This window comes from Astatotilapia calliptera, chromosome 7 (assembly GCF_964374335.1).
Source record: "Astatotilapia calliptera chromosome 7, fAstCal68.1, whole genome shotgun sequence".
NCBI lineage: Eukaryota > Metazoa > Chordata > Actinopteri > Cichliformes > Cichlidae > Astatotilapia > Astatotilapia calliptera.
In genome coordinates, this window is record NC_137428.1 from 31,252,298 (window position 1) to 31,268,531 (window position 16,234).

The 16,234-nt window shown below is 37.6% G+C and overlaps 1 long non-coding RNA gene across 1 annotated transcript in view; it reads left to right on the forward strand.

Moving 5' to 3' along the window:
- The window catches only part of LOC145430060 (uncharacterized), a 38,829-nt gene extending 25,960 nt beyond the window's left edge, over positions 1 to 12,869 (forward strand). Inside the window, exon 3 of the long non-coding RNA XR_013910465.1 lies at positions 12,186 to 12,869. This is a non-coding gene — a long non-coding RNA (uncharacterized LOC145430060). The remainder of the gene's footprint in view (positions 1 to 12,185) is intronic.
- The last annotated feature ends 3,365 nt before the right edge of the window (positions 12,870 to 16,234 follow it).

Genomic DNA, 16,234 nt, shown 5'->3' on the forward strand with positions numbered 1-16,234 from the left:
ACTCACTCCTTTCTCACTATATGCAATGATTTCACATAACTGCATGTATCTGTGTCAGTAGTTTGTTTTTGCTTTATGAAATTTGGAGAGAAATGTATATGCATCTTAGCACATGCGCATGTGAGCATTGAACAGTTTCCTATTTGATGGCTCATGTACAGATGTGGTTACGTGAGTGTGTGTAATTGAGTTAGAGTTGACATTGCATTTCATATGCATTTGAAGGCAGATGAACAAATATATAGTGTCTGTCTATATATTCCAGAGCACAGGGACTCCTGGATACAGGGAGCATACTCCTTTGAATTTTTGCAAGCAGTATTTTAGTGACATATCAACAGAGTAACATAGAGCCTTCCAAATAGCGCAAAGGGGCACATCAAAGCTGTCAGAAAACATCAAGTGTTCTGCAAAAAACCCTGAAAAAAACTCTTCACTTGCTTTATTGCCTATTTCAGCTTGTTTTATTCCTACAGGACACCTGCTTTGATTTTTTGATGTTGTTTTGAGATCTGACTTTTGTCATTTCAGCAGACCAGTATAAATGGTTGCAATGTTGTGATAATATCACAGTTCATATGCACAATGATGGGCTTTAGCTGTTCCTAGGATTGCATTTTTCTGGGCAGAGACCTCAAATGTGGAGCCTGGAATCTCTCTCAATTTGGGGGTTACAGCCTAAAATGTTTCGGTTGTGCTACTTTGGACTCCAGTTGTTCCTTCAGCCCCTTGTATTTCTGCCGAAGCTGCCATTTTATGCTCATCATCAACTACCACTGTGTCTGGTTGGTTGGCCAACAGCTGCTTGTCTGTCTCAAACTTGTAGTCTCACAGGATCTTAGCCCTGTGGGGGAACTTCTAATCCACAGGCAGCACAGATGTTCCTTTTCACCATCCCAGCTTGCATATTAAATCCCAGTCCTACAGTCCCACTGTAGGACTGGGACATCTTTGCACAACCTGCAATTTGGGCACTGTCTGTTATGGTAGACCTCTGTCTTTATGGCTCAGCTAAGAATAGGTGCTCACTGTAAAATATGTACTGACTATTTGCCTGAACAAAGTTAAAAAAGGTGTTAAGCAATAACAGGAGCAACTGAGTCCTGTTGTGCCCTATAGCTCACCTGTCTAAGCACCAGCTGATATGCTCCTGCCATCCCAAACACACGGTCTCCTTTCCTTCCAGTCATTCCACTGCCACTGTCTAATAAAAACAAAGCAAAAACCTAGAGGTTATCTAAAAAAACCCTACTAAACCTATTTAACTGTAAGTTTATATCATGAAATAAGCTACTGTACATTTTCTTAATCCATAAATCAGTAAACCTTGAAGACAAAGAAAGGACAGTTCATTTTCATTTGTCCTTGCAAAATGTATATATTTCAAATTCATAAACCGATCGATTTGTAAGCATTGCAAAAAAAAATATGCAATTGCAGTCTTGGGCGCCAATCTGTTTGCATGTTGGCTGCCTTTTGTTGCATTCTGTTTCAAGATGATTTCACGCCTCATGCTTCAGTATTGTTAAGATCTGAGATATGGGGTGGCCTGATAATGTCCAATTGTGCGTATGTCTACCAAGGTATGCTGAAAAATTAAACTGTTGCCAATCAGATGTGTTCTATAGTTTAATTTACAGTGGATCAAAATCTTTTCAGCATTCATAATTCCATCAGTTGTGATGAGTTTCCAATACCCCTGGCTATAATGCAGCACCAAACCATGACAGAGCCTCCACCGTGTTTTATAGATGATTATAGAAACTCGCCACTTTCTCTCTTCTGACCTCCTATGTTTGAAGCACTGACATTGATTTTTAGTGCAGTTCTTTTTTAATTGGGTAAACCTCACCTTTTTCTCAAAGTTCCCTTTCTTTAAGAACAGCTTTTTCACAGCTACTCTTCCACTTAGACTATTTCTGATGAGCTTTCAGTGAACAGGAAATGAAAAACGCTTTTTTAAAGCCTACCACTTCTTTTATCCTCCACTTGTCCAGTTTCCTCACCTTATTAAGGACATGCTGCAGAGTATACATTGTAAAAATATAAAATTTTATGGATAACTATACACTGTTAACCTCTACACAGAAAAAATACAGGATTAAATTTGGCAAGAATAGACAGATTTGAAATAGCTAACCGATGATAATCGAAATGAAGTTGTTATCTAGCTTCTCTATGAGTACTCTACCATAATAGTGTACTCATAGTGTCCTCTGTGCACACACAACCACTATGATTTAAAATGTGATAGAATCCAACTTTCTTTATCCTTAATATGCCCTCTATATATCCCTCTCCCCTGCGACAAACCTTGCCTTTGCGTTTATATTCTTGACTGCCATCTCCCTCTCTTGATTTTGGCAACGGGCCTCTCCGGTGTCTGAGATTGTCCTGCAGTTATCTTCTGCCCAAGCTTTGACAGATTGCCTCCTGGCAGGACCTTGTCTCAATATCACTAAGGGATATCAGCTTGCGTGTTTGTGTAAGAAGATGAAAGGCAAATTAACAAACTTTTAATTTCAAAGATGGAAACAGGGCGATTAGTGGGTGGAGGCGGGGCAAGTTTATTGTAAAACATTTTTAATAAACATAAATTTATAAATAATTTGCTGTCAATACCAAAACCAGATTGCTTCAGTGTAATTTTCTGGGAGTCACAGAATGAAAATATACATCAGACAAAATGTAGTTTCATATTTTTCTGGTTGAAATGTCAGGGATTGACATTTGGTGGAGCTCTCCATGGTGCTGAAATACAGAAAGCGTTATCCGCAGTGAAGTAAAGGTTTTACAAAGTTAAATATAATAATATATTACTACATGACTGTATGGAATTAGTTTAAGTTGTATTGTGTAGGATATTATAAGGTGCACACAATGTTAGTGAGTTAAAAGAAAGTCACAGACAGATAGATGTAAGATCACATAGTCAAAATTCATTTAAATAAAACATTTGGTGTAACTAATAAATTAAGTAACTTGTAAAAAGCAAGCAAAGAAACATAATCAGTTGAGACCTTGTCCCACAGAGCATGAGCAAACACAGAATCATTCCTGTTGAAGTTTAACTATATTAACACCACTTTTGGATAATATTTCAAGACAACTGTATGGTTAAGGTATTAAGCTTAGGCAGTTTTAATTTATGCATGAAGGGAAAAAAGTAGCACTTTTTGTATTAATTTGCTGAACCTGGGAGGCGATATGCTCATCATCCAACTCTAAAACAATAACAATTTATTTTTTTATTTCTTCTTTTTTATTTTATTTTTTTAAAATAGACAATTTGTTTTCTCATCTAGCAGATCCTAATTGAAATGATGTGTTTACCCTGAATTGTTAACATGGTAAACAAGTTTAAACACTCTTCTCTTATTCCCTTTCTCTGCCAACTTTTGTCTTGGCATTGGTTCAGCACTGAAATGAAGTGAGGAAAGATGTGAGACATAGCCTCCAGCACATTAAAAAGGTATTAATAGATTAGGACCAAAGGACAACACTGCAATTGTTTTGACAGTTCAAAAATACAGCAGGCACTTTTAGCTTTGACAATTATACAGTTGTAACAAATTATAAAAAAAGTATATAATAAAATTATAAAGTGTGCAAAAAATACCAATTTTTCTTCATTGAAGTTAGCAACATAAAATGCACAACATTTGTACATAGTATTTTCTAAAATGCTATGTACAAATGAACAGAATTGACTTTTCAGGATTTCTTTACGTTGATGATTGAACATGCATCAAGAAAACATCCACACAGATTTTCCATGGTGCTGCATATAGCTTGATTAGACGTCATTTTTGGGAAAAAATAATTTTAATGCTAAATGATAGTGGGGTACACCCTGGACAGGTTGCCAGTCTGTTGTAGGGCTAACAGTTAAACTTATCCCACTAATTGCATGTCTTTGGACTGTGGGAGGAAGCTAGAGTACCCAGAGAGAAAATGTAATCTTCTAACAGAAAGAAAGGCCCCAGACAGATGGTGGATTCAAACCCAACACCTTGTTGCTGTGAGTCAATAATGCTAACACACAGTACCAACACACCCTGCCTCTCGCCCTATTGCAGCTGGCATATTCTCCAGCGCCAGAAGGATATTTATGTATTGATTGATGGATCAAATGACAATAAAGAAGAAAAGGTAATCTACTTAAATATTAAAATATTAGCGAGAAGAGAAAAGTATACGTACCTTCAGGATTAGAAATTAATATCAAAGTGTGATTATACTCAGATGCTATCAATTTATGAAGTGTTAGAGGGCATCATGATGCAATTTAAACAGCAAACATCTGTCAAAGTCTGATCAAAAACATATTTGGATTCCAGCGATATTGATACAAATCTGGCTGTAAAAGGTTACAAAAGCATCTCATTGATGGTTAAGCCGCTCCAGTCCACCATTAGACAAACTGTTTATGGGGATAACACAGAACAGCAATGATGTGCTTAGAGGAATATTAGAACAATATTTAGTGAACAGTTGAGCACCAAAGTAAGTTGAATAAAAAGTGTATTTGGGGAAAGAAAACAGCGCTTCAATCTGTGAAACATAGTGGTACCATCATAGTTAAAGCCTTTGTTGTTGTATCTATACAAAGACAAATTGATTTTTGCAAATTCTAAAAACCTGCGGACACCTTTCCATTAACGGAATCTCAAGACCTAGTGTCCCATATATGTCCTTTCACGAAAAGAATTTATTCAGTATGGTTCAAATTTTCTGCTTCTGCTCAAAAAGGTAATGAAATCTTATATTTATGTAAAACAGAGAAGATCCAAAAAGGGTTCACAGCATGTGATGCCGTTATAGTTCCCTGTGTATCGTAATAATGTATTTAAAATCACATAAAAGATCTGAGAGGAAAGACTGAACACACAGAATACCCTCCAGCTTCAACAAATAACCTGATTTTAACCTGGTTATTTTAAATGGTGATTGAGTAAATGGACAAAACAGTATGGAAAAAAGCTGTGCCACTCCATTTCACTATACACAATTTCAGTGTTAATCCAAGCTACAATAAACAATTAACTGTAGATATTTTTGAGAAGTGATTACCCTGCCACCCGTGACTGCCTGCTTCAGTTCAAATCACCCTCATGTCACACGTATTGAAAATCATTTACTAAGTAGCAGCCCTGAGGAATTCACACACTGAGAAAGAACAAACACAGACAAACATGCTGTGCATTGTCCTGCTGGCAGAGAGAAAGGAGGACACCAGGAGTCTCCATCGACCAGCAGTCAAACTTTTAATAAACACGTTAAATCCTTATGGATCCTCCCACTGAGCTGCCACTAAATGGCACTCATGAGGAATTAGCACTAGGCAAGATTAATTGGCTGCCTGCAGAGGAGAGGAGGGAAGAGAAAAAAGAAGGAAGGAGAGGGAAATCTGAGCTGGATGAAAGGGAATAAAAGGAGAATTAATAAAAGACTACAAAACAATAGTAAAGGAAGAGGGGTAAGGAAACTGAAGAGGAAAGACAGAAAAAGACTGAGAGGTGACAAATAGAAAAGTAGAGCAGGTAGGCAGTGGAATTAAGAGGGGAAGTGAAGAGTGGACAAAAAAAGAGCAGATGAAAGCTCTAAGAGGGAGCATGGCAAGACTTTCGATTCAGGGTCACCCCAAGGAAACGTGATGGAAAATTAATAACAAAATGTCCAAATTATCATTAAAGATGGATTAGAACATCTTTATGTTCAGTAGCCAGTCATTCATCAGCCTGCTACTGTGAAAAACTAATTATAAGTAATTCAAAAGTTTCTCAAGAGATACGTCATGTCAGACAAGACTTTTTATATAGGACCAAAAAAAGTTTAAAAAAAAAATCTTTTATTTATGATTCCTTCATGTCTAAAATAGGAGTATCACATGAGTAAGCTTTAATTTCCTTCAAAGTAGAGAGGAGAGCACGTTTTCCCCTTTTTAGATGGTAGATTTTACTAAAAGTGTCCATCAATGTGCCCCCGACCCCCCACCCTCCATTTATTTTTTTAACCACAGTAGAAAGCATTTTAGATTTTTGAAGTGGTGTTGGATTTTCCTAAACAAAAACTAACTGTCTTGTAGATCCCATTGTTATTGCAGGTAATAGAAACAGACAATACATTTTCCAAATGCTTTGTTCTCTGCGTGGTGCAAAAGCATCGCAAATGCTCATTTTTGTGGTTCCAAAAACAAACACACATCAGTTGCTCAAATTTAATAAAACAAGTCTGTTTACTGCTGTGGGTTTGCATTTCTGATTTAGTCATTTTCTGTTTTATTTTGAAATCTCACTTAATTTATTCACTTTGTTTATTTCAGTGTGAACTTTCTGTCTATTTTTGTCCCTCCACTTATGTGTATTTTCTTCGTTCAATATTCCAATCAATCATCTTGGTTTACCCCACAGACCACTAGAATATCAGCAGCCGGATGCCCAATTGTCCTTGTAGTTAAGCCTTCCAGCTATTTTCAACAATGTTTTTCTTCTTGTTTTCATGTTTCAAGTTGATGTCCTTCTGTAGTACATTTGTGCCTGTTTCCTAGATTTTTGCCTCAGGCTTATCCCTTGTTAATCTTGCCTTGTTATATTTCTGGATTCTTGCCAGTTTGGGGATTTTGCCTCTCATTTGATTCCTGCCATAATTGTTTGACATGCTGACTGACTACCCATGCATGACCTCAAGCTTGTTAAATTTTTGGATTTTGACTTTGTCTCCCTGTGGTGTTTGGGATATCTCCTCTTGGTAATGCTCCCAAATGCAAATGGCTCTGTGAGTCAGTCAAAATGTGATATATTTTGCTCATTTTGTACTCATTACCAATCTTATAAAACTTAATGTCACAGCTGATCTAGCTGGACATGATTCACTTTTTTCCTGACTTAAGAGATTGTACATTAGCTTTCAGCTGGTTATATTCTTAACAGCAGTCCTCTCTGAAACTAACCACCCAAAAGAAAAGGCAAATTGGATTCCCTGAAATTGACACACAGTGCTCTCCATAACATTTGGGAAAAAGACACAGTTTTTGTAGTTCTGCCTTTGTACACAACCAAGGTGGATTGTAGGTTAAACAATTAATATATGATTGAAGTGCGTACTTTTAAGATTTTTTATCCCTCATTTTGAAGGTCTAGCGTCATTGTCATCACCCCGCCCCTGGGCATTTGCCCAGGGTGTCCATTGGACAATCTGGCCAAGACGGACACCCAACCCAAGCAACATTTTCAAATTGATACCATAGCAGTGTCTTCCAAATATTTCAAACAAGTTTCAATTTTGTTGATGTCAGAGGATAAGTTTACTGGAAATCTTGTGAATGCCAAAATATCATGCAGCCTTACCATAATAATGCTAATCGACCTAGACCTTTATTGCAGTCACATTCTACTGCAAAACATGAGGTTTTACATTTTGCAACGCTGTTTCATGCTTATTACACAGAAACTACCACAGGTAATTGCGTGGTAATAACTTAGAAATGACCATATTATTAAGTTCTTGTTTCTTCCTTGTTACTCTACTATTACCCCTTTATTACTGAGATGTAAAATAAAGTGCTACCTAGATTTCTACTAGACCTTTATTGCAGTTATCCTTCTACTGCACCAGATTATTGATTTGGTGCTTTTCTGGTTTATTTGGATTTTTGGGCCTCATGTTTAAAATTCAAATTCAGAACCTTGAATTAACTTCAGATACTATATATAGAGAAATAGTAGCAAAAAAACTGAGTGACCTCTAACTTCCACAGTTAAAGCTTCTTAGTATCAGTGTACTTATACAAAGCAGCTCCAAGGCTTTAGTTTAGAGACTGACTAATAAATTTGAGGCATGTTTTGTATGCATGCTTTGTTGATTTCTGGATGAAAAGAAATTACTTGAAAGAAACAGTTACTTCAAAGTGGGTACCCTTTGGAAGTGAAGAAACAGACCTGAACTCAGTGCAGGTTCACACGTGATTTGCAAAACTTTATTGTGCTTCATGCTCCACCTTGTGATCAGCTTCAGAGTGTATATAAATTAATCAAGGAAAATGCTACCATTTTACATTTATTGTTGGCAACATTAAATGTTACTTGTAATTTTTATTGTGCTTGTCACAGTTTCCACTAGACTTTTTAAAGTCCAGTAAAAATATAATCTTATTTCACGAAAGCACAGGTGGGAGCAGTTCAATGACATTTACTCTTATATGTGCTAAATAGTGTAGTCATATGGTTTGGTCTCAGATGAGTGAACTGCTCTGTTGTCTCAAATTCTCTTAAAGCACAGCATGCCCTATAACTGGGAGAACAGATGGTACTACCTGACTCACAAACTAAAACACACACACTGATACACGCTTATGACTTGCTGGGTCAACAGTGAAACACATGGTCTCATTTTAAGGTGGAAATGTACACGTACACTTTCTCTTGGTATAAAGGAATCCTTGTGGTGACAGCTGTGAGTGTGTAACCTCCGATCTTTATCAAAGTGTGTGTATGGATTATCAGTCAGCATGTGTTCAGAGATCTGCTTCATCAACATATGGTTAATTGCTTTATCAATTACCCATGAAAAATGTTAATGTGAGCCTCACTATCAATTATTTAATCAGATATATAACTTATTAATCAAACAGAGTGTAAATTAGCACGAGTCAAGGGCATGTTTAGTTTTAAATCCAAAGTACTTAAGCACAATAACTCATGATCTAACTATTGATGAAATTACCTAATTTTCTCCGTTAGGATCTTGGCCTCTCTAATGGTAGGTTTATACTGCAGGAGTTTTGGGGGTTATTTAGCCTCTACTCACATTTCCTGACTTTTTAAAGATAAATATATTTAATGTGTAGGATTGTTTGACATTATAAATGGGCTCTGGAAGTTTATGATTATGAATATATCAGCATTTTTTACTCCTGTCAATGAGAAAGAGACTAGTAGCTCACAAAGAGAAATGGGAGGACATTTTCAATAGTGCCAGCAAAACAAAACTGCTCCATTTTTAGTTGTGATAGGTATGTAAAATCAAGCACCTAGCAATGCCATTTGCCTTTACAAACATTTTTGAAATAACTGGTTGTTTGAAAGATCTCTGTGCCTATGAGTGTAGTACTGAAAAAGTAGTAGTATTTATTTATTGTCATTGTCAAGAACAATGAAATTGCGTTTGGGGCTTCCATACAACCCAAAAAAAGAAGAAAATAATAAATACCCCTTAAAACCCAAGTGTACATATTTAACCCAGTGTGACTCCAATGCAATAAGACAATCCTTAGCAATAATGTTTGTAGAAATTCAGACAAAGACCTGAGAAACATGACAAAATACAACAATGCAACCCATTCAATATTATTGTACTGTGAGATATGATATCAGATATGATAGTTATCTATTTAAGAAAGAGGGGGGGGCAGGAGGGGGGAAGAGAATAAAGATATGATGCACCAATGCAGACCAGTTCATTGCTATTAAGAAGTTGGATATGGTTATTGTCCGTGAGAGGGGGGCAGAGAGTTCAGGAGCCTCACAGCCAGCGTGGTTAAAATCCCCAGCCGCAATAAAGACACTGTTCTCAAAGGGTGTGACATCTGCAATAAGTCAGTTGGTCTAATTTCTTGTGTTTTAGAAATGTCTCTATTTATTTTAACTACACTATTGCAAAGCGGACTACAGCAACTCAGTGACCCTATGCTCTATCAGTGCTGCTTTGAGGCTGAGTACTGTGGCACAGTGTGTAAAAGTCACCAACACTCTGCTAACCAAACAACTGCAGTTCAGAAAACTCGAGCATTAATATCAGCACAAAGCCTGAGCAGCTCCTCCAGGTATAAGTGGGCTGGTACTTTTCTTACTGCAAAAGGTCTGTTGGTTGAAAAACAAGCTAAAATCATCACCCTTACAACACGTTACCTGATATATGGTATGAAATGTTTGCCACTGACCGGCCAGTCTGGACATTGCAGTGACATTGGAGGAAGACCACCTGTCGATGGGGTGGCCATAACCATGGGGTGGCCATAACCGGTGGCATGAAATCAGCTGGTCCCATCACCACCAGTGTTGGGCAAGTTACTTTGAAAAATTAATTAATTATAGTTACTAGTTACTTCTTCAAAAAAAGTAACTGAGTTACAAGATTCTAAAAGTAATTAATTACTTGAAAAGTAGCTATTGTGTTACTTAAAAAAAAATTATTCTGTTCTCTACCTGGAGACAGCAGTTACCTCATTATTCTGACACACAACACAAAACTATCCACAACACTACACACTAACTACACAAGACAACACATTAACTACACACGCCAAACATGCTAAACACCACCACCAAACCCTAATTCGGCCAGGGACACTGGCTGAGGCAGTGTAGGTGGAGGTTAGGTATGTACATGGGGACATACACAAACATCCCTTTATCGCTATGGAAATTACAAGAGCAACACACAAATTCAAGACTGCAGTTAGCTCCCGCCTGATGCAGTCTTTAATTCAGGGAACATATTGACTGGGGTTTAATAACCTGTTGGGGAAGTGTGTGGGATGCTTTCATGACCAATAAGCGATTTGTAGTGTCTTTGCTGCGTTCAGTGGTGACGTGAGGTTGTAGTAGTGACGCTTCTCTTTAGTGTCAGAGGCTCCGCTGTCTCCAGTGAATTATTCCATGGGAGAATTCCCACTCTCAAGACGACAATCGACCTTCGACAAGATGATGAAAATCAGTGTTCAAATGGTGCACCCTGACATTGCACTGACCTACCCACATTTTGTGATGGTTAGGGGCAGACTATATCAACTGAGTCATGACAGTCGCATGAAAGAGGAACACACCCAGTTGCTGGTAACAAAAAGCAGCGGGGAAATGATTTTCCAGACTGCTCACTATAACCCCATGATGGGACATATGGGATATGACAAATCTCTGTAGCAAATAATAACGACAAAGGGCCCTTGCCCAACTAGTTTGGGATGTTGGTGTTGTCTTTTGTGGATGTCCAGACCTTTTAGAGTGTTTTTTCATTTGGGTAGGTTCTAAAATAATTGGCATAGATGCCACTTTAAAGCCTAAAGACCACCTCAGAAACCCTTGTGGAGCTGGTAGAGACTTATAATCAAGGGCAGCTTCTTTCATTTTAGTAAAAAGCTATATCCAAATATTCACTTTTTATCGTTTAAAGCTTGTCAAAGAAACCAAATTTGAGAATACGGTTCCATCTAAAAGCACCCAAAAGGAATTCAGAGAGTGATTTGAATCTCCAATAAGATTGTGTTGCTGGAGAAGAGCTTGGTGTTTGATCAGCAAATTACAACAAACAGTCAGTTTGCTCTCATTTGAGATGGTGGGGAAGAAACAGATTGTTTTCTAGTGTTATCGTTCCAAAATATGAGGCATTTATATGAGTATTTGCTTCAAAGGTCCACTCCATAATTACCATAGGGAGCCAATTACTTGCTTTGCCTACACCGATTTATCACCATCTCCCTGAAATGATGTCAAAAATGTTAATGAGGTTGATATCCCACACACTTACAAACCCATGAATTTCCAAGCATTTTCCCTGTGTCCTTGGGATAGCAGGAAAATAATGACTAAAAATTGCACTCCAGGTCTTCTGAAACTGCTTTCAGTTGCCATCAAAACAAAAACAAGATTGCACTCAGAAATAAGTGAGTGGCAAATTAGAGGTCTTGTACAGAAAAGGTTGTCGCCATTGCTTTTTATTTTATTTTATTTTATTTATTTATCTTGAGCATTGCAATTTGCGGTATTTTTGATTAGTTAACGCTGACCACTGGTGGCATTAAAGAAAATAAACAAAAACCTCAATCAATTTACTTTTATCAACCCAGACACTGTTTACAGCCTCTCAAATTAAAGTTTTAGAGAACTGGGAAATTCAGAAAGGCTGCCAATTATGTAGTCATTTATCTCTTGTCAGACAGCTATAGTTAACAAAATGAAGTTAGACTGGTAAACCACAAAGCACAGAAATGAGGGAATTCAGAACTCTAACACCATTTTGTTTCTTTCAATAAGTATGTCATTCATAAAAAGATGAGAAAACAGAGCAGTTGGAAAAAGAGGCCAGCAGCTCAAGAAAAGATTCTGTAAAAACTGTGGACAAAACATGGCTTCATATATTATGTAAACATACATTATTTATCTTACAATTATGACTGTGTCTTTCAGGCCAGCGATGGCTCCGAGGATTTCATCTTCCAATTACAAGAATCCTGCTTGAGGTCTCTGTCTCAGACGCTCTGCAGCTGCCAGCAGCAGAAGGGGAGACCACAATACCAGTGGAGCTAATTTAAAGAAACCCTCTTCATGTAGCCAAAGGCTAATGCTTCTGCCACAAAGTCCAGCCAAATTCTTCATCTCTGTTCGACTGAAATTTTGAGTGTTTTGGATCATCCATCCCAGTAGGAATGATATGGCCAGTATCTTTAACTCTGTTTCTGGGTTTGATAACTTGAGCCTTGGATAGTATTATTATAGCACCATGTTGGTTGACATGGTAGTGAAGTGGTTAGTGCTGTTGCAGAAAGAAGATTCAAACCTCCTGATTGACTGAGACCTGTTTGTGTGGAATGTGCATGTATATCTGCACAGATTTCCCTCCAGCTCCAGCTCCTCCCATGCATGTTAGGTGACATAGTGATTTAAAAATGTGTTGTAGGAGTGAATGGAAGTTAAATGCAGTGCTGAAGTGCACGCAAATAAATTGCTGTATGAACACTTGTGAGAAAGATGAATGTGAATTTATTGCAAAGTGCTCAATAAGTAATTATTTGTATTTTTTTATCTGATTGTAATCCACAATAATTAATACGTTCATGTACATAATAAATCTAAAATACATTGCCCACTTAATAAGCATTATGTTGTACCTAACAGTAACTGTTGGAAGTTTCCTCTAGTCTTGTAGGAAAGTGTTCTGTCTCATGCTTTGGTGAAATGGTGTGTTTGTTCCCATCTGCTTAAGTCTTTTGCCAACTCAAGCAGCTACTGTGGGGCTGAAATTGTGTGAGAGACAAGGTAAATTTTTGGTATGTGTTAAGTTTATGTTTAAGGTCATTATCAGACATTGCTACTGCAGCTGGAAGCACTCTATTAGCATTGTTCTAAATGGGGACTGGTAGTTAGAGAAGCAGAACTGCAAACAAAACATTGCAAGTTATTTCATCTTTAACACAGTTACTGTGTTCTTGACCAAGGCCCTTAAACCCAACAGCTGACGCAGTGTTGCTCAATGTTCAGCAGTTTTGGACTGTGAGTGTGCTATGAAACTGAGTTGACTGGACAGCTTCCACTGCGAATGTGTTTTCAACTGTCTGATTATAGTGTACCTCTAAAAGCAAAGCGTCTTCTTCCTAATAATCCTGTATAAATTACAAAATAAAAATAAAAATAATGCACTAAACTTAGGGGTATTATTTAGGAAATTTTAATGCCTTTAATGTTGAAAACACACACTCTATCCCACACCTTCAAAATCATTGTGCTATCAAACACACTACAAAAGGCTAATTAAGAATATGCATGGCTTGGACTTAACAAGCTCATTTGTCTCAAGCTATCCACACAGTACTAACGAGGCCCTCTGCTCATTAAAACCGTTAAGCTGGAGGCCAGACAGTCCGCTGTCAGTTAGCTAACAAGGTAAATGAAGGAGGCAGCCTGTGTTGATTTTGCACAGGAATCTGGAGGTGGAAGATTAGGCTGCTTGACACTACACCAAGACAGCAAGGCAAAGTTTGTTTGACCCAACAAGCACCGCCCAAAATTTGCACCCAAAAGGGTGCAATCGTACTAGCAGGATGACTCATACATGCATACAGTTGCACTTGTGTGTGCTGCCATGCACCTGAGGGTATGCTAGTGGGAGGTTAATATGCCTCCTTGACTTATTTCTGTGATTGAAAGTATTTTCCCAAAGGAAAAAAGGTCAAAACAGTGTAATGGCGTCTGCAAGAAGACAGATCATACAGGAACAAACTTAAAAACAAGAGCATGTGATTTTCTTCTTGCTATTTGTCTTTAGGAAAAATATGAAAAGAAATGGTCAAGACTAAACACAGGACACAGTTTTGATGAATATGGATACGAATGATCTCAGGTGAATTCCTTAGTCTTCTCTTTTATTGCTATCAGCAAGTATTTAACTGGAAAAAAAGGTAAGTTTTGTAAAATGAACAGATGTCTGACAGATGAACCGGAGAAGCCCTGTGGTCTTCACAAACCCATATTCCCAGGGATATTAAAGATTCTTCAGTCAGGGATAAAAATGAGAAATGCACTCCCTGTGAGTCTAAAATTGAGATTTATTATAACATATTGCCACTGCTGCCACCAGAACTAAGCTTCAGGCACATTTTTGGGCCCTGGGCCTACTTTTATTCAGCCTCTATGTGGCAAAAGTTCCAGCATGTCTTAATGAGGCTGGGATCCACTGTGAGATAAGGTAAGGCAACATGAGATTAACTTTATTGATCCCTGAAGGCCAGGCATGCTAGAGGGGAAATTGAGTCATTACAGCAGCAAAGCATAGAGGTGTAGGATGGAGGACAGAGTAAAAGGGGCAACAAGGTGGTGTATTGTGCAGAGAGAATGGCCCCCAATCAGCCTTCTTAAGTCCAAGCCTAAGGCAAGCAAGGAGTAGAGAGTTAGCAGTGAAACAGTGACATGCAAGTATACTTCAAGCAGAACTTTCTTCCAGGGTGATGTTTTCATTGTGCAGAGTTATTGGCTGTTATTTCTCCACAAAACCTTTAATGTATATGAAGACATCTGCTGTATATCTCTGTGACACAAATCAAGTCCTGCAACTAACTGAAAATACCACTGCAACAGTTACACTAATGTGATGTCTTTTTTATTTTTGTCAACATTAACACAACAAATTCCATTAATTTTCTGGTTTCAAATAAGCGAAAAGCTAGAAAATTCCTCCAGGAATCAAAATTAAACCAATTTCTGATGTTCCAAACACAACACAAGTCGCACTACTAAATTATCATACTTTCTGATATGCACATGAAATTATTTCAGTGTTTCCATGGATGGGGTCAAAAGGTAAGAGGTAAATGTGATTAAAAATACAACATTGTCAACTGGGACTTTGGATTTTAGATTACGTTTTTGAATGTCATATGGGATCAGTTTTAGGATTAAATTTGTTTTTACTTGACTTTTACTCGAATCGTTTGGATCTAGGAATAAAAAACGGCATCCTGGTGATTTGAAAGACATCATAGTTTGGGTTCAAAAACATCCTTTAACTGTGTTAAACACATTACAAGCTTTGTGTGTTTACACGGTGCTGAGATACGCTCTCTCCAAAGGTGACAACAACGGCACACAGTCTCATTATAGCTCTTTACAAATGCTTTAGAGGCTGCTAAACTTTAAAACATAATGACAGGCTGTCTTAACAACTTGAACAGATGACCTGTAGGGTTGTTTTCTTGTGGGAGGACAGTCTCATTGAATAGCAACACTTTTGTCTCAGGCATGTCATGCAGACTGCTTTGTTTCAAATGGAGCGAGGCTTTGAAAATAAAAAAGCTGATGGCTACAAAGACTGCAATTTCATTAACCGGAAATAATAATGAATGTATTTCTTCTTAGAATGTTGTACACTGCAATTTGTGTCAACTAAATTGCCTGATTTTTTCTTTAGTTGGAATTGGCACTAGACTCAATCATACACACATTATTTCCTAAATATTTTGGTTAACTTACTTATTTTTTTTAATGATTATTATATATTATCTAACAATACTGCGCTTGAAGACCCTTTCAGCCTTGTTTAAGGAAGACCTTCAAAAAGCTTTCCTGAAAAAAATAAATTTCATTAATTCTAAAGAGCATGGCAAGTTCTTTCATGAAGGAGAGATGTGTTTTTGTTTTGTTTTGTCTCTGACTTTAACAAACCGTCAAACAAAAGAAGGAAAGGAGACCAAAAAAACAACAACAACCGAAAACCCAGAAATAAAGAGGTGCACAGAGGGAGTGGGCGAGTGGGAAAAAAAACAGGAGCAGAGGGATAGGCAATAAAGGTTCATGGTGTGTTAGTAAGCATGTGTGCATGTGGTAGTGGTGGTTGGGGGGACAGGTATGGGTGAGCTTGGGCTGATAACCTCAGGGTGTGGTAAATAAGATTCTGTCAAAATAAGACAGTTCCTTCGATAAAGAAAGGTTGTGGGATGCAAGCTACAGGATTTTATGAATTGTGT